Source organism: Plectropomus leopardus, chromosome 2 (genome assembly GCF_026936395.1).
Source record: "Plectropomus leopardus strain MGB_pleo_1.0 chromosome 2, ASM2693639v1, whole genome shotgun sequence".
Classification (NCBI taxonomy): domain Eukaryota; kingdom Metazoa; phylum Chordata; class Actinopteri; order Perciformes; family Serranidae; genus Plectropomus; species Plectropomus leopardus.
The window spans coordinates 8,481,960-8,506,664 of NC_142177.1; the positions used below are offsets into that span (position 1 = coordinate 8,481,960).

Consider the following 24,705-nt stretch of genomic DNA (forward strand, 5'->3'; position numbering starts at 1 on the left):
GTGCTCCAGCTGGCCGCCATACAGGCCCTGGAGTCAAAATAACAATGAGGAGGCTAGTGTTATCATGCACAGTGTGGTTTCTCAAACTGCTGCCATGGCCTTGTTTACTGACAGGGTCATGTGGGCATCTTCTGAAATCAGGAGAGGAAGCAATGTTCATGATGATCAAATTTTTACGGATAAATTATAAATGTTGCAGAAATACGCAACCTCAGTTCCAAAAAATGTTTGGGTGTTGTTTGAAATGTAAATAAAAGGCAGAATGCTATAATTGGCACATCTGTTTTGCCCTATATTCAGTATTTAATATATATAGTCAATATAGTATAGTAGTATAGTATTCAGTTTAACCCTTTGAAACCTGATGCAACATCACTTTTGTTTTGCTGCCTTCAGATGCCTTTAACAAGTATTTTAAGCCTTTGAACTCTGAAGACATTAGGAGATTTAGAAAATGATTTTTTAAAAAGCTAGGAGAAAACGTCTAGGGAAAAGAGGAAAAACTATTTTTTAAGCGTATTATCTTGATTACATATTTAAAATTATGTTAGAGGATTATTATCATTTTTAAGCCCTTTTGGGGAGGTCATTTCTTTTTTCAATATTTTAACTTTCATGTGCTTTTTACTCACTTTTTATCACTTTATTGCAAATTTTTGGGTCATCGCTTCTTTTGATGCTCATTTCCTTCTTCCCATGTTTTGGAAAGAAATCAAGCCAACTTGCTCGGGTTTCAGAAGGTTAAACTGATGAACTTAATTGTTTTTGTTGTTGCTTTATCAAACACCCTCACTTTGAATTTAATGCCTTGGACATGTTTACCACTGTGTTAAATCACCTTTTCTTTTAATAGCATTTCAAAGTGTTACCAAACCCACATAGTTATATCCATTATACAATTATGTTGGTTTTTAATGCAATGCCACATGTAGGGTCAAAGGTCACGGGCATTCATTGTTGTTTTGTTGTGGATTGCTGATAATGAAATCTTAAATTCTTTGCAATTGTGCAAAGCGCCACTGCCCATGCAGTTTTTCACAAAGTAGTGAATCTTGTGCCATCCTTGCTTGTGAATGACAGAGCCTTTCGAGGATGTTCCTTTCATACCTAATTGTGACACTTGAATCTGTTATCAGTTAACCTGTTTACCCTTGGAATGGTCCAAACAAGTGTTTTCGATGATTCTACAACTTTCCCAGTCTTATGTTACCCCGGCCCTAACTTTTTTGAGATGCATTGCAGGCATCGAATTCAGAATGAGTGTATGTTTACAAAAAAGATCTCAGTTTAACCATCAAACATCTTGTTTTTAATTTAATAGGTCAAAACGGATTTGTAGATCATAGAATTCTGTTTTTATTTATGTTTCACACAATGTCCCAACTTCTTTGAGATTGGGGTTATAGTTGAATGGAACTGGGTAAATACAGTAACCCCAGGGAAAAACATTCTTCTATTTAATACAAGACACTGTTAGTCACTACTAAACACCAAAAACAACAGTAGACTCTACTGTAATATTCTATAAATAGGAAAAGATACACACACCCAAACAGGATACCCTGCCACTACTTGCCGTGTGTGTTTTCTATCTTTTCCCAATTCCACGCCTGTCTTTCCTACCTTCTCTTTCCCCGTCTGACCCGGCCAACGGAACTGCCCCTGGTTAGATCAACCTCCTCTCTACATCACTTCCTGTTCCTGTTGGTGGTGATTGTTCTGAGGGGAAGGGAAGGCAGACGGGATGGGGAAAGAGGAGGAGGGGGCTGGGGGGGAGTTCTTTGTTTCACTATCTGCCTCACCTGCCCGGCCCCAACCTGACAGACTTGACCCCTGCAGCCTGGTAGAGCCAGCCAGACAACCCGCTGGCTGTCTGTTTCCTGCCTCGCTGACTGACAGGATATTCATAGTGTGCTTGGAACACAGTTCAACTTTGACTGCTACTCTGAGCCAATGATGGCGTTTTTCTTAAAAAAACCCCAAAACATTTTCATAAAATGTTTATTATGTGAGTTATTATTCAATACATTAGAATAACATTTTGGGGCAAAAACTGGGCACTTGAATATTACTACTTTAAAAAAAAATGTCATGTGCAATAATGACAAAGAAGCACTCATTGGCAATGAAATTAATGTTCCAACAATATCTATAAAAAGAAGGGGGAAAAAACACACGCACATATTAAAGCAATAACAGGTTACATTTAAAGCAATAAAACCAAACTTTTGCCTCAAGGGTACATTTGGCGTCTTTTGTGAAAATAACTTTTTATCATATTTGCTGAGACTGTCACTATATAGTGACTGTCACGGTCACTGTATAGCACTGTATGCTGTAGCATTACATGAGATAGTCTTAGAGGAAAAAAAATGTTCCTCTGCCTCCTCCTACTGCTTCTAATGGCATTTGCAAGAAACCACTGCGGCCTAAGCAAAACAACAAAAACAGTTGTCAATAATGTAAATCTTTGCTCGTGAACTGCTGTCAAACTGACAAACAAGGCTGAGCTGATCTAACAGAAATCTAAACTGTTTCTGCATTGTCTTTTCTCACCTCAGATGTTTTCAGAAACATATTTTAGTGTACGGTTTTACTGTAAAATTAGGAAGTTTGCTCCAGCCAGTGGGTGGTCCTTGTTTTTTGCTAGACTATTTTCAACATCACAGCCGGATCAAAAACCTCTCTAATTTTAACAAATATTCACACCAACCTCTGGCCCTAACTCACCCACTAGGTAAGCTGTCCAGTCAGGGCCTGGTTAGTTGTGGCTAGATAGAAGTTTTAGACTTCTCACATCGCCTGCCTCTTTGCCAGTGCAGCTGTTAGCAACAACTATGAACAAATGTGATTTCCGCTGTGGTTCTGTTTGAGTATAACCCGATCCTTGTTGTGCAGACAGTGAAACAACAAATATCATCCATGAGTCCTCAAAGTACGTGATGGTAATGATTCACAAGTGAATCCACTAATTATGCAATCCCATTAAAATAAGCAAAGCTTTGGTCTTAGTTTTAAATGCTTTATTTAGTCTGGAACAGTATGACTAGTAGCTTACGGCAGCCACTTTTAGCAAACACAGTTTAGATAATGCTATATAACAAACACTACTGAGTGAGTTTGCTGACTCTATGGCTCTCAAAAAAAGAGAGAGAACTTTGTTTTAGTCAGCGTGATGAAATGAAATGACCATGACCTCCTAACACTGCATTACGTGGCCGTGGCACATGTGGTGGTGCCGTGGTTAGGTTTTGGGCACCAAAACTACCTAGTTAGGTTTAGAAAAACATTTTTGTTTCAGTTTAAAAAAAAACCTGTTAATTATGTACAGGGTGGCATGGTTGTGTTTAGCAAACAAAACTGCTTGGTTAGGTTTAGCAAAGGTTGTGTTTTCAGTTATAATTCCTGGTTATGTACCAGATTTAAGTACATAATAAAGGGATGTAAGTATGTACAGAAAGTTAAGTCAATGTTGAATTTTAAATTCATAAGGGACACAAACAGCGGTCTCCTGGGTGAATGTCCTGTGTCTGATGTTTGATTGATCCATCCACCACACCAACCCCCTGCCTATGCAGACTTTCTTGCTCTGTTTTCTACCCATGGTAGTGTATATCCATGGCTGTAACATGTACCACCCATTGTGTGACATCACTGAACCAGGGAATTAATATGTCTTCATGTCGACATGTCTGATGTTGCCTTATTAAAATAAACCTTTTGGCAGTTTGAGAGCCTGGATTTAAACTGTTAGGGCAATGCACTACATAGTATCCCTGAAAATTACCACAACAAAACAAAAGAGGAAAACTGTGTCTAAATCACTCCCTCGCTTACTCCTTCACTACTACTATTAACTACTAACTATTAAGGCTTTTAAATGTTTAAAAGCCTTAATAGTTCACAGCAGTGTTCATTATTTGCACACTCAGAATCCACTCAAATTATGACAGTAAACATAGTAAACAAGTGATTTTAGATGCAATCATAGCTTGTAAACTTTCCTCATGTAATGCAATACTTCAAATTTCTTTCATGTGTAATTTAGTGTTATGCAAGTCAGTACCTGCCAGTGATGGCTTAAAATGATTATGATTCATAAAGGGCAACACACACTGCTGATGCCAGACGTGTCAAAATTCCTACTCCCCTTGTTTTTGACAGAAGCTTAAATCTCTTGTTACTGCTCTTTATAGAGTGTTGGTTTTCTGTCATAAAGGGTATAGTGAATGAGTGAACAAGGGAGTGATCTGGAGCAAGGGAGCAAGTCTTGCCCGCAGTCAGGACATTTTATGATGGTGTTACATGTGCAGGCTTTGAAAACAAATGTACATAGTCTCACTTTAAAGACTAAATGTTTATATTTATAGACTGATTGAATCAAAATTTAGAAAATTTTACATATCTGTATCACTTGAGAGCCCCAAAACCTATTGCAGCCTGGCCTCACAGAAATTATTGAAATGCCCATGATCTATTAACACCACATTATGTGGTGATGGCATAGGGCCAATGCCAATGGAAAGTCAAATAGGATCCTTCGTCATGGTGGACGCTAGACTTCCCTGGTTCAACAATGTCACGTCATGGGTGGTGGTTAATATTATTACATTCCACATGACAAGGAGGACACAAGACTTTCACCTAGGAGATCACTGTATGTGTCCTATGAGAAACTATAAGGCAATATTGACTTCTTTGAACTTTAAATACAAATGTCCTTTAAGTACTAACATCACATTACGTGACATACTTATATGACTTTACAATGTGCTTAACTTTTTGTGCACAACACATGTAGGCCTACCTATTTTAACTGGAAACACAGTCTTGTTATAAGCCTAAGCCTATAAATAATGGACATAGCTACCATGACGTCACCCATTGCTTTAGTGACTGCAATGTTGAGGCTTTAAGTTTGGAATTTCGGCCATTGCCATCTTGTTTTTTTAGAGTCAGAAGTGACCATATCTGGAAGAGAGGCTGGAGCTGTGGAGGAGCAAGGGGAGGATCTTACTCACTGAGTGTAGCAATGCCCTTATATATGCATAATTTTGGGCCTTAAAAAAATGTTAACGGGTGAGTTATCAACATGTTTATTTCTGCTGTAAAGTTGGGCATTTTAATTGGGGGGTCTGTGAGGGTTTACTCTGTTTTGGAGTCAGCCTCAAATGGCCATTCGATGAACTGCAATTTTCTGCATTTCCAAACTGGCTTTATTTTTTGGCCTTGGAGGTTGCCATTTGGCCTACACCCAACTGTGTGTGCTAATTTAACACATTACACACCTCCGCCACATCATGCACTGTTCAGAGGTCAAAGTAATTTTGCGTATTTCTGTGAGATTGCTTTGGCATTTTTGTCCCCAAATGTACAGCGATGGACGAACTGTTAAAGTCAGTGACTTTGAGTTAGAGTAAGTGATTTTGTGCGTATTGTGAGGGCGCGTTGTTTCAACCTCGATATGAACCCTCTACCTATTCAAGCTCAGCGTGACACACAGATCTTTTTTTGTGGTGCTGTTCTTTTCACTCGATGGTATCACTCAGGGAGGTGATAGCAGTCAGTAAACCCTTTACTAAACAATGATTACTGACATGTTTATTCCCTTTATTCAAAGTAGACATTCAGTTTGCTTCTGTACAGGTGGGAGTGGAGTTATTGCTCTGCTCTGGGAAGCAATTATAGAAACATGTGTAATCATGTTTTTATTTTCTGTGCCTGATCTTCACCAAATATGGGATTTACTAACTAGAGCATCAAGTCATGATCTAGTTTTTCTGGTACTGTGCTACTTCAGTTTAATGCCTTTTTCTATATGTAGATGCTTAAAAACCAGGTTATGGTTTGCAGGGTGTTACTGCCGAGCAGACACCCATATGTGTGATTGCATTTAATACACAAACAAAAATATAAACGCAACACTTTTGTTTTTGCTCCCATTTTTCATGAGCTGAGTTCAAAGATCTAAAACATTCATTTCTATATACACAAAAGACACATTTCTCTTAAATATTGTTCACAAATCAAATCTGTATAAATCTGTGCTAGTGAGCTCTTCTCCGTGGCATATCAAGATGCTGATTAGACAGCATGAGTATTGCACAGGTGTGCCTCAGGCTGACCACAATAAAAGGCCACTCTGAAATGCTCAGTTTTGCTTTATTGGAGGGTCTGGGGGGGTCAGAAAACCAGTCAGTATCTGGTGTGACCACCATTTGCCTCACACAGTGCAACACATCTCTTTCGCATAGAGTTGATCAGGTTGTTGATTGTGGCCTGTGGAATGTTGGTCCACTCCTCTTCAATGGCTGTGCGAAGTTGCTGGATATAGGCTGGAACACGCTGTCGTATACGCGGATTCAGAGCATCCCAAACATGCTCAATGGGTGACATGTCCGTTGAGTATGCTGGCCATGCAAGAACTGGGATGCTTTCAGCTTCCAGGAATTGTGTAGAGATTATTGCAACATGGGGCCGTGCATTATCATGCTGCAACATGAGGTGATGGTCGTGGATGAATGGCACAACAATGGGCCTCAGGATCTCGTCACGGTATCTCTGTGCATTCAAAATGCCATCAATAAAATGCACCTGTGTTTGTTGTCCATAACACCCCTGCCCATACCATAACCCCGCCGCTACCATGGGTCACTCGATCCACAACATTGACATCAGCAAACTGCTCACCCACAGGACGCCACACACACTGTCTGCCATCTGCCCTGAACAGTGAAAACCCGGGATTCATCCGTTAAGAGAACACCTCTCCAATGTGCCAGACGCCATCGAATGTGAGCATTTGCCCACTCAAGTCATTTACGACGACAAACTGCAGTCAGGTCGAGACCCCAATGAGGATGACAAGCATGTAGATGAGCTTCCCTGAGACGGTTTCTGACAGATTGTGCAGAAATACTTTGGTCATGCAAACCACTTGTTGCAGCAGCTGTCTGGGTGGCTGGTCTCAGACGAACTTGAAGGTGAACGTGCTGGATGTGGAGGTCCTGGGTTGGTGTGGTTATACGTGGTCGGCGGTTGTAAGGCCAGTTGGATGTACTGCCAAATTGTCTGAAACGCCTTTGGAGACAGCTTATGGTAGAGAAATGAACATTGAATTCACGGGCAACAGCTCTGGTGGACATTCCTGCAGTCAGCATGCCAATTGCACGCTCCCTCAAAACTTGCGACATCTGTGGCGTTGTGCTGTGTGATAAAACTGAGCATTTCAGAGTGGCCTTTTATTGTGGTCAGCCTGAGGCACACCTGTGCAATACTCACGCTGTCTAATCAGCATCTTGATATGCCACACCTGTGAGGTGGGCTGGATTATCTCGCCAAGGGAGAAGTGCTCACTAACACAGATTTAGACAGATTTAAATTTGTGGACAATATTCGAGAGAATTGTGTCTTTTGTGTATATAGAAAATCTTGGAGTTCAGCTCATGAAAATTGGGAGCAAAAACAAAAGTGTTGCGTTTATATTTTTGTTCACTGTATGTACTCTGTTTACACTTCATATTTTGTACTCTAATGACCTTGAAATCACAGTTTAGTGGATTTTCATGATCTAATTTGATATATGAAAAGTGTAGGATCATTGAGCTCATGAGACCTTTCTGAAACCTAAAAAAAAAATAAATGGCCAGTCACCCACTAGAGCTGCTTTTGTTAATTCATGCAAAGCTGTCATTTTCTCAATATAAGGTGGCTGTACTTTTCGAGAACAAAAGCGAACAGAGGTGAGGTCCTTTGTGGCCTAAGGTGGAGAAAAGCTTGACAGCACCTGAAAATGTAACAAAAATTCTCCATGTAAGTTAAGAGAAATATAACCCACTAATTCAGATTCATCTTACCAGTCTGCAGTCTGCAGTATGTTGCACTGTTAAGGGGAATTCCACACTACTATACATTCTTGTCGTGTGCGGTTGTGTTATCAAATCCGTTTGTTTTGGGTGGTGAATGTTTTTAATTTCATCGTGCCTGTGTTTGATTGACCTCTGACCTTTGTTTCTTGAATGCCAGAATCAGTGACAATCAATAAATGGCATCTACCAGGGGACTGCCAAATTGGTCACATAAGCCGTGCCAGGCCTAGGCACCACAGAAAGAAAGACAAAAACAGTTTCCAACTTGTTCACACTTTCTCTACTAAACAATTCATTCAATAGCAACTGCCTCGGACTTGCTCGTGTGGTTCTTATCTTGTTTTAACAGCACCGTCAAGATGCACAATACATTTATTTTCCCTCCAATTAACACAGTGAATAATACGCAGGTCCGATAAGGGCTTTTTGTTCCAAACAGTGTTTGTGAAACCGAGGAAATGTGGAGGCATTTTTCATTGTGAGGTTGTTTGGCTGTAACACTGGGGATCTGATGAACATGTCGGCCAAAGCTGCTCCGGCAGTGGCAGGGGTCAGTGAGCAGAGGCACTGGTGGTGGTGGTGGGGGAGGGTGGGGGCCTCATCAATATCTCAGACACTGACCATCCTACTAAACTCAGATATTAATCAACTATTGTCCCAAATAATATTTTTTTTCACACTCTTGAGAATAACATCCTCATCCTCATACACAGCACATTTAACAAACTTTCTAATGGTATATATTATGCAGAATGGTACCAACCTGTCATATTTTTGTGCTGTTTGATATGTCCCAATATCACAGTCAATTCACAGTCACCATGGCTGGAGTCATAGTGTGCTGCCAGTTGTTTTATTATTCACTGTGAGCGCCAACAGGATTTGTCTCAAGATGACGTCATCACTACAGAAGCACCATCATTTTAAAGAAGAGCACTACCTAAATTAAGAATTAAAGTATGTTATCCATGGCCTAGGAAAGTTCAGTCAGTCCCTGTGAACATGAAACCAGAGAAGGCAGTCTCAAACTTGTGATGTCATAGGGTTTAAAGTCTGGAGCTGCACCACAGACAATGAATGGGAGCCTGATTTTGTGTGCCCACAGAATGTTTTTTTTTATTTAAAAAACCAAATGAGCTTTATTGTATTGTAGTGTATCAGTTTTTTAAAAAAGAAAATGTTACCCTATATTCACAACATCCTTGGCTGCTAGTAGAGTCATCTAGAACATGGAGCAGTTCCAGACTTTAATTTAGTTTAGTTTAGTTTTTTTTTATGAATTTGAAAACTTAAATGCACAAGTAAGTGTACAATAAATAAACAATAAGCCATTGCCCGTATAGCATTGAAAAACAGAAAAAAACTCCACAAACACAGAACAAAACAAAAAACAAGACCAAAAAGGTGTAGACTGAAGTCTTAGCTCATTATACCTACCCTGTATATATATATATATATATATATATATATATTTATATATATTAAGTTTATATCCTGTATGACATCACAAATTTTCAAGTTTTAGCACTCAAACCCTCCCAGGTTTTTTGTTGTTGAATCTTTCCGATCACTTTGAGGAGTGCTAGGGTTTGCATATTCCACGTTTTATCGTAAGTGTGTCATGCAGTGTGGGTGTCACACTGGTCTGGTTGTGGTGTTTACTCGGTCACGATACACTTAATAAGACTTGCTCTTCTGGGCTACAACACTGCCTAGCGCGTCAGAATCATGCGTCGATGGCCACTGACCAAGCTTCTATATTTGACGCTCTGAGAATGAGAACGGGCAAGTCATTCCTCACTCGTGACCAGCGGCAGCCCTCGCAACCTCCCACCTACCTGATTCTTTCCTGCCCACACAACTGCCCCTCATCAGCTGCTAGCATGCCCTTTGATTTCTGTCTTTTGCTGGCTTTTTTTTTAGAATTGTTTGCCTCGCTGACTGCTTACCTGTTGCTGAACCTGCTTTGCCCTTTTGACAAAGTAAACTCCTATTATCCAAGGAACCATTACAGCTCCTGCTTTTTGTATATGCTCAGCATCTCACTGACTGTCAGAGTCAACATGTTACACTGTGCTGCAGTGTGCAATAGCTGCATCAATCTGCCAGTCTACATCTAATATATTTGTGAGTGAGACTGCTGTGAAGGGTTGGGATTCATGCTTATTCTTTTCAAATACATAGTGAAGAAAGTTAAGTTAGAGTTTCCAGTTAAAACACATGAATGAAGGATGATGCATGCTGTCTCACTGCAGGCTCAGTATGAGGTGTGCTCGCCCGTTGAGCCACTGTTAACCGGATTAGCTGTCTCTGTTGGCCGGGCTGGCTGCTGTTGTCTATCCAGTGTTAGCCTGGTTAGCTTCGGCGTCTAGTTGCCGCGGCAGCAGCAGCCAACCTGGTGACCGCGGCAGCTAACCACATTCAGCAGCAGCCTGATCAACCCATTTAGCCTGGCTAACAATGACAACCATCCGTATAAAGTACTGGGGGCCAAGGCCTGTCTTCCTCAAGCCATCTACCCATGCTGCTGTCACTGTAGTTTTCTGTTATCGATCAACCAATAGGCGAAAAGTTGTCACCCTCATTGCACATAGGCCAGCCCCTCTCATGCATGAGGTAGAAATGCATGTGGAAATGTAGGTGGGAAAAGAAAAAAGGAGGTAAATATGTTTGTGGAAAATAAATGGAGGGGGATGCAAATAGAAAAAATAATACATAAATAAATACATAAATAATTACACAAATAAATACATTTAAAAATAAATGAATAATTGTGTAAAATCAAAAATAAAATGGGAAATTAAATAAATAGGGGAATTTATACACAAAGTGGAAAATAATACATAAATAAGCAAATAAATCTGAAAATGAATAAATTCATAAATAAAATGGGAAATTAAATGGAAAAAAATAAATATTGTAATTTTTGGCATTTTCATGTATTTATTGACAAATGTATTTATTTTTGATTCTGTCAGTTTCAGTCCTCCGTATTGGTGAGGTTTAGGAAACACAACTACCTTGTTAGGTTTACATAAAAAAAATTAGGGGGTTAAAGGTTAAAAAAGTACATACATGACGTAAATACATTACATGAAAGACAGTGACTGCGTAAGTTAGTTAGTCTGTGTAATGTTACATCAACACAGCATTAACTTTTGATTTCATACGGGACACATAGACTTTCTCACTCTTTATACCACGTAATTTGCTCTGAATGTCAAATATTTTCATATTTGCTTTACATTGGACTAATCCTAGTGTGACTCAAAGTGATCCCCAACGGTACTTTCAGAGTTAATATCACATGCCAGTGGGCTTGACAAAGCATTATTTGATGACTTTGGACAGAGAACGGGCTAAATTACCCAGTATATATTGAATAATTATGAAGTAACCAGGGTACCAGCAGATGTTGCCTATATGCCCTTTTTGCTGCAGCTTTGCCATGAGAAGGAGTTGAGCTACGTCCGACTCTGTAATACTCTGTAACTGCACTATAATTATAGTGACAAAGGGGTGAACAATGTAGGGGTTAATTTTACCACACAGAATGCTATAATCATTAGACACACCCTTTTTTCCCATGCTTATCCTAGATATGAACTATCTTTAAAAATATAGGTCCATATACTAAGTAAGTAAGTAGGCCTTTTTCCAATGTCACATTTGCACACGTCTTGTAATTGCATGTCAGTATCAATGGTGTTAACCTACTGTCCCTTCTGTTTTACTCAGCAATAATAATAAGAATTGTTATATTAATAATATTAATATGAATACTACTGTACCATGTAGTTATTAAATAGGCACAAAGAAAAATGACAAAAGTTAGGGATATTTAGGGGATTTATTCTAATTACTAACTGCATATGTTGCAATGAGTATTTTATTGATATCCTGGATACACTAAATAATTACACAGTAATAGCTGAGCTGTAATAAAAGTGCTACCAAACTAAGTACTGTAGTAAACCTGCAAGCCTGTACAGTTCCAATTCAGCAAATGTGTTTTATTTTTAAATGCAAAACTTTTTCAAAAAGCTTCGCAAGAGACACAAACACACAAAACATACAAATAGCAGGAAAGATTCCCGCATGTAATTACCACTGTTGAATCATTAAAAAACACAGTGTGAGCCAGAACAGAAATCAGGAGCCATGTTAAGTGCTGCCATGTCTACAATAAATCCTTGTTGTGTTACAGGTTTATAGATATTGTCTGTCAAATTCAGTCATAGTAAGGATGCCGCACCCTCTAGTCTCTCAGGGTGAAATGCTCACATATCCACTGTGCCTTTGAAGTGTGCTGGTTGATTTGCTGACACTAAAGAAGTTCAACGGAGAGCATAATAATCATTGTTCTGAGCAAATCTTTCAATCAATGTGACACGTGTGACCTGACTTGTTAGTGCACAACAGAGGCAAAATAAGTTGCCATACTTAAATTCCACTTGCAAGAGAGACACAGGAACAATGATTCATTTGTCTTCTCTGCTGCTGTCTGTCAACCTCATATGTCTCACTCTAGGTCGACAAATTGCCACAGGAGATGCGTGTGCTTCTAAACACGTTGACCATATTAAGAGCAATACCTCCTTCTAATACCTGGTCTATTTGTCAAACATAAAATGAGAGGAAAATTAGCCCAGCTTGCAGCTTACACACCTCGACATAGAACTGTGGGGGCATGTTCTTCAGCAAATTTTAATCAATTATTGACTTCTAAAAGCTCTCCAATATAATTAACAATTAATCTTTAACAAAAGTTGTGCTGTGTTCACACTACCAGTGACACAGCAACAGGCCTCAAGTCATTTTTGATGGAAGTACCTGAAGGTACAAAGGCCAACACTTATTGCTGTGGATGGGCTTAATGCACAGTAAATCAAAGCAGAGCCGGTCTCAACTGTTTTTAGTGCCCCCTTGATGCTGTGATGTGTCAACCAATCATATGTTTTTGTTCCTATCTGTGGTATTGTGTTACTTAGCTTAGTTAGCTGATGCCATGCTAGCTTTCTGCGTGCCAAAGTGCAAACAAGGATGCAGTGTGATGTTAAAATTGGGCTCAAAGACCTGGAAAACATGGATATTTTTTGACCAAATAAAAACTGCAGATGACATTTAGTTGAGGTGTTTTGTTGCATGTAGCAGACACACACAAGCCCATGACAACGTAACTAGGTAAATAAATGGATAAGCAAAACTTCAACAGTGACTGCGATAATGTAGCTGGTCACAAATTTGCATTTTTGCTTGTAGTGTGAAGATGGCATAAAAGTCGCAGTTTCGCAGGAAGCTTTGGTCATAAACCAAAGTATGGACACATTTTGACATGGCAATGGCACTAGATGACAAGATCAGAGGGTCATCATAGTCAGTACAATTCATCACAAGGCAAACATGAATATCTTAACAGAAATTTATGACAGCCCATCCAACAGCAGATTTGCCTCAAAACCACTTGCCAAAGTCATGGTGGGAAAGAGAAGGTCAGATGATCAACTAAGTCACTATCTTTTGGGGACCATGAATGTCTGTACAAAAAATGCACCTGGATCTGGTAGTTGTTGAAAGGCTATATTTCAGTCTAGACAAAGTACCAGCCAACAGCAGAGCAACATTGCCATCCCCCAAAACATCTGAAAATTTGAAAATCTCTTTATTAGACTCTTGACTGGAAAAAGAAGATGCATTTACAATTCCATTCAGAATTTGAATGCAGATTACTTTAAAAGTCTAGTGTGTAGGAATTATTGGCATTTAGTGGTGGGGTTGCAGAACTGTTCTAGGAATGGAGGAGAACAGCAGTGGCAAACACAAAAATGCAAAAACATGAATGACCTTATCTAGAGTTGTGTTTGGGGTGTCAGTTCTGATCTACTGAAAAGGAAAACACAGCAACTCTTATTTTAGTTTTCAGCAAATGGTGTTAACGAGGGGTGGACGTTAATGCTTTCATAGCGACGCTATCCAGATATCAGTGGTTAATCAAACCTTTATTTTTACAGGTAATCTCATTGAGACACAGAGTCTCATTCTCAAGAGAGAAAACCGCCATATGAGCGCAGTACAAAGGGGCAGCAATGAGCTAGCCAGTGTTATACACACATGCACTAATATGCACGTGCAATTGGACAGGCTAACCACAACAAAATACAGAGAAGCTCGGACTACAGCACACACAGAAGAAGCCTTACTTCATTCTCTGTACATGGCACCATTACTACACTATATCTTTAAATAGCATATAGTTATTTACTGCTGTATTTATGCTTTAAATGTCCCATACAGAACCTTTTGGAGAATTTAAAAAAATGTTGATTTATTTTGTTTAAGCTAAATCTTTCCAAACCGTTGGTAAACACAACATAGTGAATAGTTTTTTTCAACCTAATACTGGTATGGCCTTTAAAAAGCCAAACTGGTCAACCACCACTCTTAGATTAACAACACCTGGTTAATGTGGTTTACTAATTTAGTTTTTTTCCCCCCAACAGCGTAACACTTAATGCAGACAAACCTTTATAGCCTTTTGCAGTTTTTGTTAAACCTGAGAGAAAACAGTTCAACTTTTGAAAGAATCATGTATACAGCAGTTGTAAGCTGAGGAGCAGGAGATTCTTCAGCATACAGCAACAGGTTTGTCATAGCCAAGCACAAGTGTCCCAGGCCTCCGGTGCATTACTGTGCCTCCCCTCGGGTTGACTAGCCCTGTCAGTCCCATGAATCATGATCGGCGTTTGCCTTGTCCCTGCCAGATATCTGTGTCATTAGGTGATAGGTTGTCCATAGTTTCTAGACATGGGCAGGCCACAACAATGTCAACACAGACTGTAATTCACTCCGGACAAGACCTGTTGTCCTCATAACCGCTTGTCTCCGAGGACAACAAGACATGGGGGCCGTGTTTCATATTACCAGAATCAAGAGCTCCACATGGATAAAACCAATCTTCCTCTCTGTGATGCCTGCAAGGGCTTTATTTCATCTCAGAGAACTATTTTATCTTGCTTCCTGTTTTTATCTCCTCATGAAACTGACACCTGCTGGCACACACACACGCCTGCGTACACACACATGGGCAGCAGATCCCAATGAAGTGCCTAAATATGGTGAACAAAAGGTCTGCAGGGGAGTGAAAGGAGAAGCGGAACAAAAAACAAATAAGTAATGAAATTATAACAATACAGAGAGAGGGGGAGATAGAGAAACAGAGAAAGAGAGAGAGAGTAGGGTTGCCACAATGGCGAGGAACAATCGTGCCGCGTCAATGGAAAAAGAGAGGTGGGGGGGGGGAGAGGGCTATCTGGACAATAGAGCCGGTGACAGGAGCACAATGGCTGCAGTGTTTTCAATTAGACATTATCTCATAGACAGAGTGGCAGGTCTCATTGTGCAAGGGGGCTATTTCAGGGCTGCCTTTGTGTGGGGCAGTGCCATATTCCCCCACCCCTCCTCGACCCTAAACTCCCTGAATCCCCCCCTCCTCACACCCTCGCCCCCGCAGAGGCCCTGTTATCTTGTGCGCCGCTGTGTGTATTTGTGCATGCATGTATGTGTGAGTCCGTAGACAGAGAGCAGGCCTTTTAGAGAGAGCAGGCCTGTTATTTGCTTTCCATCAGCACAGGGCAAAGTGTATCCTGCTACATGCACCAGAGATGGAGCGAGAGGGGAAAAACTGGGAGGCAGGAGCTGATGGGTGTCTGATGGCAGGGAGGATCTGACCCTGTCCGGCTGACCTGGGATGTTCAGGCTCACCGTTGAATCGCGTTTGACGACACCGACTGCAGCGCCCTCCATCCTCCGGAGACTTTCTGTAGAATATTCGCTATCGACTCAATCAGGTCATTGTGGTCTCCGTATCTCTATAGGGTAATGTGTGCGAAAAAGCAGCCCTCGCCTTCGGCTTCACATGCTTCCGCTGTGTTGTGTTGCTGCATTCAGCGGATGGAGGGTCGGAAAAAATGGTGTTGCGGTGTGCTTGCTTCTCAGAAATAATGCGAACTTTGCTTATCGGGCGGGAGCATCTGTAACATGTTGACACGCTCATAAAAAAACGGTTGTTTTTCGATAGTTTCATTCAGCCGCTCCCCTGTGCGGTTTGGTCTGTGTGTCTATGTGTGTGTTGTTTATCACTTTGGCTTTTTGCATGTTGGTTAAGACACCTTGTTCTGTCTAAGTGCACACATAAGCAGAGTTGCGCTATCGCTGTGATATTGTGTCAGCTAAGCAGAATAATGTTTTGAGGTTTTTCCACCCATGGTGGTTATCTCAGAGGGGCCCTGCCTCAGCCTCACATTTGGGCTGGGTATCATTGGTCACACTGTTGCAGGTAAAGAAGATTGCTATAAAGCTATACAAATTGCCTGGACGTAAAAGGTTGAATGAAAAGGAAAAAGCTGTCTGTGTATTCACACTTTAAGTGCTCGTGCATTCATGGAGCTTTTTGTTAATAAATGAAATGCACTCAATGACCTACAACCTCAAGCTCAGGAAAAGTGTATAGTTTGTTGTGAAAGAAGACTTGATGAAAACAGATGTAAGTGGGGTATTATTTAAGTCACCAATCAATGCCACCATCAGCCGCCTAGCATCATCTTTCTGTTGTTTGCATCATATTGAAGGACTTATAGGTTATTGTAATTTGTGCACTCATACTGTCTTGTTTGCTTGCTCCACAATTTTTTCATCCTGGTGACATTTTAACATCTACATTTGACTTACTTTAATATACACATTCAGTACATCTGATGGTGCTAACTGATGTGTGCTGATTGTGGTCAGATACCAACAAATGGAAAACATCTACTATAATACCTGTTCCAAAATCTGATAATCCAAGAGAATTGAATGACTTCAGACTGGTCGCGCTCACATCCTTGGTGATGAAAATCTTTAAGAAAATTTTAAAAGACAGATTTAAGAAGCTAAGATCTTCATTTTGGACAGTATAGCAGTGTATAAGCACCTTGAGAAACCTAATTGCTGATTTTTCCTCAGCGTTCAATAAGATGCAGCCTCATATTTTAATAGAGCAATTTGCTTCTCATTTTAATTTACCAGATCAGTTTTTACTACAGCTTCTAAATTTCTTAACAGATTGAATTCTGCAGGTTTTTGTGAATGGTCACACATCCAACATCATCACCTCAAGCAAAGATCCACTGTGTCTAAGTACAGGTACTTAGGTACACTGTTTGACTCCAACCTTAAGTTTGATAAAAACACAGAGTAAATTGCTAAGCAGGGTCAACAAAGAATCCACTTGATGTGGAAGCTTAACTCTTTTAACGTGTCTGTGAATATTTTATGTAATTTTTTATCATTCTTTTATAGAAAGTCTGTTTTCTTTTGTGTGCTGGTTTAATGCTGTCTGTGAGGGACAAGAATAGTCTTAGCAATATAGTAAAAAAATCTGCTCCAAGATTATTGGTGTCCACTGATTTGAGCTCCCTGTGGAAGAGACGAGCTGTCCAGAAGGCTAAGGGAATTGTTAGTCCGTCTGACCATGTTCTATCTTGTGAATTCTCTTTGATGCCCTCTGGACGGCGCTTTCTTTCCCCTCTAAGGAAAACTAACAGATATTCAAATTCTTTTATTCCTTCCACCATCAGACTTTTAAATGCTGCTGACAGCAGTAGGCCTCACTAATGGTCATAAGGGTCAGTGCGGTAAATTTGGGGAGCAGCACGGTTTATGGTTCATGGTTTATGAATTTATTTTATTCTTGTCACTGTATGTGTAGGGTCGCTTTATGGCTGGGTATTTTTGTCCATGTAGTGATCTGTGTGTTGTTGCTGCTATGCTCGGGTTGACCATCTGTTGATCTGTTGCACAGACAGGGCTATGTTTGAATGCTGCTGTTGACTGTGTGTGTTACTGTATACTGTGTAAACTGTCTTTACTATTTTGTGCGATTGGTCGACTGTAAACAGAATTGACCTTTTGGGATAAATAAAGTTGTCTTGATCTTGATCATATAAGGGATGTCCCAAGAACAGAATCAGAATCAGCTCATCATCATAACGTGAAAACTGAGAAAGATTAAATTAAACTGAAATTTTTACATGTTTAGATTTAATCTTTAACCCTTTGAAACCTGTGCAAATTGGCTTGATTTCTTTCAAAAACAGGGAAGGAAAGGGATGAGCAACTGAGAAAAAAAATACCATAAAACAGAAAAAAACAAAAAACAAACAAACAAAATTTAAAATATTTTTTTAAAGTCTAGTTTCTTGCTATTTGTCGGACATTTCTTGTCAAGGTGCTCATTGTCTTTTCCCCATGTTTTTGATACAAATCAAACCAATTTGCTCCGGGTTCAAAGGTTTAAGATGTGGCTGAAGTATCTCAACTTACAGGTTCTGTCTGCAACATTCAGAGCAGCAAACAACAATTTGCTATGTAAAGATATAATGGAGTAATGGTGCCCTGAGTGGAGAATAAAGTTTTAGTTTAAAATTTAGTTTTAAAGTTTTTGATTTTAAACTGGAATTGAAACAATTTCTACATTTCACCTTTGACTTAGTCAGCATAGAATTTTAATGAATGCAGGGGAAAAAATATTAATGATATGAAACCAGACCATCTTTTTAGTTAGTCACTAAAAAATCAGCTGATTATTTCACAGCTGTATTAATGTTGCAAAATGCCGAAAAAGAATAACTATAATAATCTTCAACATCAAAATAATTATAACAAGTTTTACAAAGGAAAACCACAGAATATCCTGTACCAGCACAACATGTCTTCATATGTATGATATTGTATGATACTTAACAAATTTGCGCCCCACAAATTACGTTTTGCACTTGACATTAAGTTACGTACTTAACTTAAAGCCATGTAGGTTAGGTTCAAGCATGTAGCAGGTTTGGTTAAAGTGAGTAAAGTTAGTTGGGTTAAGTTTGGGAAAAAAACATGGTGACAACTTACCTTAAATAACTCAAAGTTCACTTGCTTTCACACATTCCTGAAATCTGGTCTCTGGGGTTAGAGTTCTGGGCTTGTTTGATCCATCCTCCACCGAAACTGGTGTCTTTACACAGACTTTTGCGTTTTTTATTACTTGATCAGCATATAGTACCTGATCATCATTATATTTAAAATAGAGGTGGCAACGAAAAATACCGCCAAGAATGATTTGCGGACTCAAACTCACTGCTGGGTATTAAGTAGGATACCCAATATGTCCCTTTTTGGTCACAAACCTTCATTGTTTTATCATAAATTTGTCTTTTACCAGACTGTTTCTGTTTTTGTAAAACTCTTCAGATATCAATCTGACAAAAGTTATTTAGTTATTATAAGCAAGTCTGTTTCAGTGACCACTGCTGCTACAAAAACTGACCCAAAACCTCCCCACGGCAATGGCTGTAGGCCTACTTTTTACTCTTTCGTCCAGTGTTTCTCATGGTTTATTTCTGTGCTCTGAACCAGTTCTGTGACCCAACAAACTTTGTGTATCTTTGTGAGAGTCATTTTGTGAGGATGAAAAGTCTCTTGTCAGTGGTTTCTAGTCATCATAAAGAGTGCAGGTTTTCACTCAAACCTCAGCTCTATGATAATCTCTTATAATCTAGTTTTATTGGTGTTAATCAGTGAAATGGGTGGGTGTCGTGTTTGTATTGGTGAGAAAACATGACTGAAAACCATTTTCAGTATTACATACAACTTTTTGCACTTTGCAACATCCTATGTGATGGTCTCTCAGATGCACCCAAAATGTCAAAAGTTCAAAGGTCTGCAAAAGGAGGATGTATTCTGAATGATGATATTAAAACTCACATTTAAACAGCTTTCACGATCCACCCTGTCATAAAGTCATGCAGACTGGCACAACGGACATCCACAGATGTCTAATATTTTGGTGCAATCTCTGCGAAGGTTTCCATTCTTAATATTAAACAATTTGCTGGTTATAATCTTGGACCTGCCTGGTTTAAGTTGTTTAGTGTGTGTTTTGTGTGTGTGTGTGTGAGAAGCAGAGAGAAGCGGCAGGTATAGGCTGTGCAGTCAGCAGCCCTCAGATAGAGCAGATATCTATCTAATGGCTGAGTGGAGATAGCAGTCAAGTGACCTGATTCCAATCTCTACCATCAGGATCTGACAACCCCAGAAAAGAGGGGCAAACTGGGACACAGGAAGACAGTGTGGGTAATTGACTTCAGTTGAGGTCGGGGTTGTTATGACATGTTGCACCTAGATTACGTTGGGCTGCTCATACACAACAAGCCTCCAGCAACTGCCACTGCAGCCAGAGGGGTGTATAAAAAAAACACATATTTGCTCCCATAACATATTTTCTGTTATTTGTCATATATCTCAGCTTATTTCAGGTCAATGTCAGACATTGTAAACAGATTATAAAAAGCATAAATAAACTTCCCTTACTTTAAATCAAATTAAGTCAAAGTATATTCAGTGTAACATGATGACACCAACCTTACTGATATATTTATTTGCTTTATTATATTTTCTATTATGTATTATAATGCCTTTTACAGTAAATGAGCAACAGTTTATATAGCCTGCAGCACATGAATTCACCCATTATCAACTTCTTCCACATTTTCTCTCAAATTCTGTATGAATTGCAACTATGTTTGTATCTGCACATCAACTTTAATATAGGTTGGTAACACATTTTATCTTCAATGATCATTGTCATAGATTCACCTGGATTGACGAGCAGCACTTTTTAAAAGATATTCCCTCATTTGCATTGATGAAGGTTGCCTGAGAGTGCCGTCTAACATATATCTACACAATTTCCCATACCGTAAGAGTTCAACTGGGTTTATATCTGTTAACTGTAAAGGCCATAGCAAATTATCATTTTTTGCACATGTGAAGTATGATATTTCACATCAGTATCAGGTCAAAGTTTTTGTTCACATGTGAAATATCTGTAAGTGAAATGTGTAAAAAAAAAAAAGTGTGAATGGCTTTGACATATAATACATTCTCCTGCTCTTTTGCAATTTTTCAACAGTGAAAAAAAAAGTTGACGAAGACTTAAATTATTGATGAACATGTCTTTTGTGTCATTTGTGTTTATATGTCACTTTTGAGCATTTTTTCTATCATTTTTTGTCTGTTTTTGCAGTGATAAATGCAAATATCAATAGCATTTTGTTTTTCAGATTAATAGTATTTGCTGTTAAAACCTGAATAAGCACAGTAAAAAGGAACAAAAAGGAACTGACGGCAATGAGCTGAAAGACAGAAAGCTTGAGGGGAACTATACAGTGAGGTAATAATTTTCTCTGAGTTCGTCTCTATAAGCAATGCCTTTCATATAATACCTAGTCTTTCTGAGAAAATTTATGAAAACCGAAATTTGAGATGTATTCCAGATAAACTGAGAATCTTTTTGTAATTGGATAACAGCACTAAAAATCTAAAGTAAACTGCTGAAAGGAGATCAATGGCCCTAACTTAAAATGTATCTTGCTGCCTGTGACTCAGTAACTCATTTTTTATCATTAAACAAGGTCAAAATAAGATGTGCGACAGGTTGCTGTATGTTTAATACCTATTTACTCTGTAGCTATTTATATTCTCCTTTTCTCTGCTGTATTATTTGCTGTTGCACTGGCTCAATATCCTCAAGAGAATAATTAAAGTTTCATCTTCTAAACAACCTGGCACACTAACATGGAAACTCTTGTGCTCTAGGAGTACAAATAGAGGTTGAGGCTGTATAGTGCAGGGCATGGTAATACAAGGCTACGCTTGAACCTACAGCTAACAGTGGCTGAAGGTGCTGCAGCATGGCCCAGCCTGGCAGAACAAACAGCAGGCTGGCACTGCTCAGCAAGGCTTGGCTGGCTTCAACAGCACAGACAAAGGTACACGACCTGAAAGGCAGGAGGGAGAATAAAGCTCGGAGATTGTAAAGGCGCTATGCTTTCTACCAAAACAAAAACTGTGTGGTTTGCATGGACACATTTTCAGGAACACAGAACCATCATAGATTGTGGTTTTTACAATATAAAGTTTAAGCAAGAACAAGAGTTGAGCTCCCATCATCTGTATATAGTCTTAAATAACTGTTTTGGTTTTTTTTTTATAGGTGATCTTATTCAGGAATGATTCATCTTGTGGCCAAGCTGTTCCGCAGTATAAACGATTTCCTAATCTGACACTATTGGCCCCCCTCTCAGACAATGGTGAGTCAAATGTTTTGTCTTGATGCTTTTTGGGGCAATAATCATGTTTTAAGTTTTTGAATTATAGTCCTCATGAGTTGGGCGCTTTGGAGGATGGTAACCAATCCCCCAGCAACAGCAGGAATTACAATATCTGTGTCTCTCACGTGATGTCATTGAGCCCAAAAAGACTTTTTCCCATAGACTAACTTTCATAGGCCTCCAATGCTGTATCTAGTAATATTTATACATCCATGATGGTAACAGGAAATGTAACGATGCCATCGGTTAATTAGCTAGCTGCAACTTTATCCTGATATTTTTGACTGTATTTGTTTACATTCTGGCAAAGTGCACTTCAGTCACCAGAAATATAAATGGTGGCATTGTTTGATTCTGCAAACCACATGAGGCCAGATTTGTTAATTATTATGATATGTGGAAATGTATATTTATAAAGGCCTTGACATACCAAGCCAACAATAGAGAGCTAGCGGCTATGAAAGCCCCCTGCTGAACACATGAACGCACCAAACCGACGGCCAACCAGCCTGTACACTGTGCGCCTGTGTGAGAGGAGATTTCCCTCCATACCAGCAGATGGCAGTCCTTTGTAATAGTAATTCAAAATTTGGAAAGTGGAAGAGCGCCAGTTAGTCACCTAACATTAGTTAGCCAGTTAGCACAATAAAAAAACAACAACCTAATATTGAAAGAACAAAGCGTATTTACTGTGCACCAGAGAAAAACAACACAAACCATCAGGAGAGGTTTCTGTTAAGAGCTTACTGGCAGAAGAAAAACAATCTTACCTCATGTAACAAGTTTGTTTCGACCTCACTCTTAACCTTAGCTGTTTATTAACATGTTTCCCTTCCGTTTCTCCTCTTGTGCACTGAGCTGCATGTCCAATCAGAGGGATTTCATTTGCAAATGGGCTGCCAATTCAACATGCTGAATCAGCCAGAAAAAAAAAAAAAGCCAACGAGGGTTGACAAGGGCCAACGGTGCGGGACACACCGTGGCAACCAGGGCCGCTTGCCGTCGGCCCAGACATGAGCCGTCGTTTTAGTGTGTCACGGCTTTAACAATGCTGTGGTTAACATTTGGGGTCTGTTCAGGCACATAGTCAAAAAGCAAAAAATGGCTCGGACACTGGGCTCCAGTAATGACTTAATGCACCAAAGTAGAGCCATCTATATTAAGCTTGTGAACAGTCATGTGACGATAAACAGTATTGTTCACATGATTGGTAACTTCTACTTTGGTGCAGTGGTAACTGGAGCCCTGCAGTGTGTGAGCCATTTTTTTGCTTTTTGACTATTTACTCACCTTTGGTTCAGCATCTACCCCAAGTTTTGTTTGGATGTGCGTGCATACTTTTGCTTCAGTTTAGGCACATAACCTTGGTTATTGTCAGAAAAAGATAATGTTTTTGCTTAAAACACTCACATTCACTGGCACAAAAGCTGATGGAAATGCGATGACCAGTTGCTAACAAACTGGTGCTGTTATTTGTCAATCTGTGTGTGCTCTGCAGTGGTCTGTAACTACCATGTCACGGAGACCTTGCAAATTCAGCTTATATACTACTATGTCAATTTAGAAATGTTGATAGGTATGACATGTACACATGTAGCATATCTGTGGTTTGCAGAAAAGTACAATGCCACAATTTGTTTTTGGCAACTGGGCTGCAAATTGTCGCTATAAATGTATGCAAAATGTAATGCTGTTTCAAATGAACCCATGTGTCTACAGACAACTTTCACTAAATAAATGTGTAACTGAAGTACACTTAAAAATGTCATGATTCACAGACAACTTCCGGGGCATTATTGTGACTGAATTTGACTGAGTTATGACTTCCAAAGGGGGATACAAACGTCGATGAAAATTGCAGCAACCAGGCCCTACATTATTTTTCCTCTTTTGCTACTGCTTCTGCCGCTTACTGTATTAATAAGCAGATTGAATCAGTGGCCAATCCACAATAAAAAAAAATCTTGTTTTTAGAACACCTGCATGTGTGTGTTTTATCTTTTTTGATCTCATACAGTATCTTTGCTCTGGACCAAGATTGTACAAAAGCATAAAAGTTCATTTTTAACTGTGAAAATCATAGAGTCACAAAACATTTTCAGCACACTGTCTACTTGTAACTTTTTTAAACATCTAAGCAAATTCCATCTGCTGATGACGACTGTGTGATGTGGTTGAAGGCTCATGGGAAATCTAAGTAATACTTGATTAAAGATTATTAAACCACAGATATTTCTTTTAAAGGAGATGTTTTAGACCATGTTTTAATGTGAAACATCTTTTGAATGTGTGGGTGTGCCGTTTTTCTGTCCTTGAGAAAAACAGTTTCAGACCTTTAGCTTTATACTTCATCATAAAGGTTAAACTGGTCAGCCCCACTTCTTTAAAAGATTTGTTCAAGGTTGCTTCTTAATTTTGTCAAGAATTGGGCTTAAGTTAAGGTTAAGGTTAGATATGAAATGTTGAGGATTACATCATGAAGCATTCAGTGAAAAAAATAATTAGTTTGAGCTGGTCTCACATGGTGGGCTACATGTATGTCTGTGGAAAGCTAAGCGGGTTTTTGACATGAGGTTTTTAGAGGCCGTTTTCATGGCAACGGTTCTTGCATGAAACGTTAAACCTTTGTTGCAGTTTGG

General features: G+C 39.3%; 1 long non-coding RNA gene across 1 annotated transcript in view; it reads left to right on the forward strand.

Annotated features, from left to right (window-relative positions):
• LOC148190144 (uncharacterized) overlaps positions 1-24,010 on the forward strand; it is a 32,165-nt gene extending 8,155 nt beyond the window's left edge. The window contains exons 3-4 of the long non-coding RNA XR_015775289.1: positions 21,949-22,045; positions 23,845-24,010. This is a non-coding gene — a long non-coding RNA (uncharacterized LOC148190144). The remainder of the gene's footprint in view (positions 1-21,948; positions 22,046-23,844) is intronic.
• Positions 24,011-24,705: the final 695 nt, after the last annotated feature.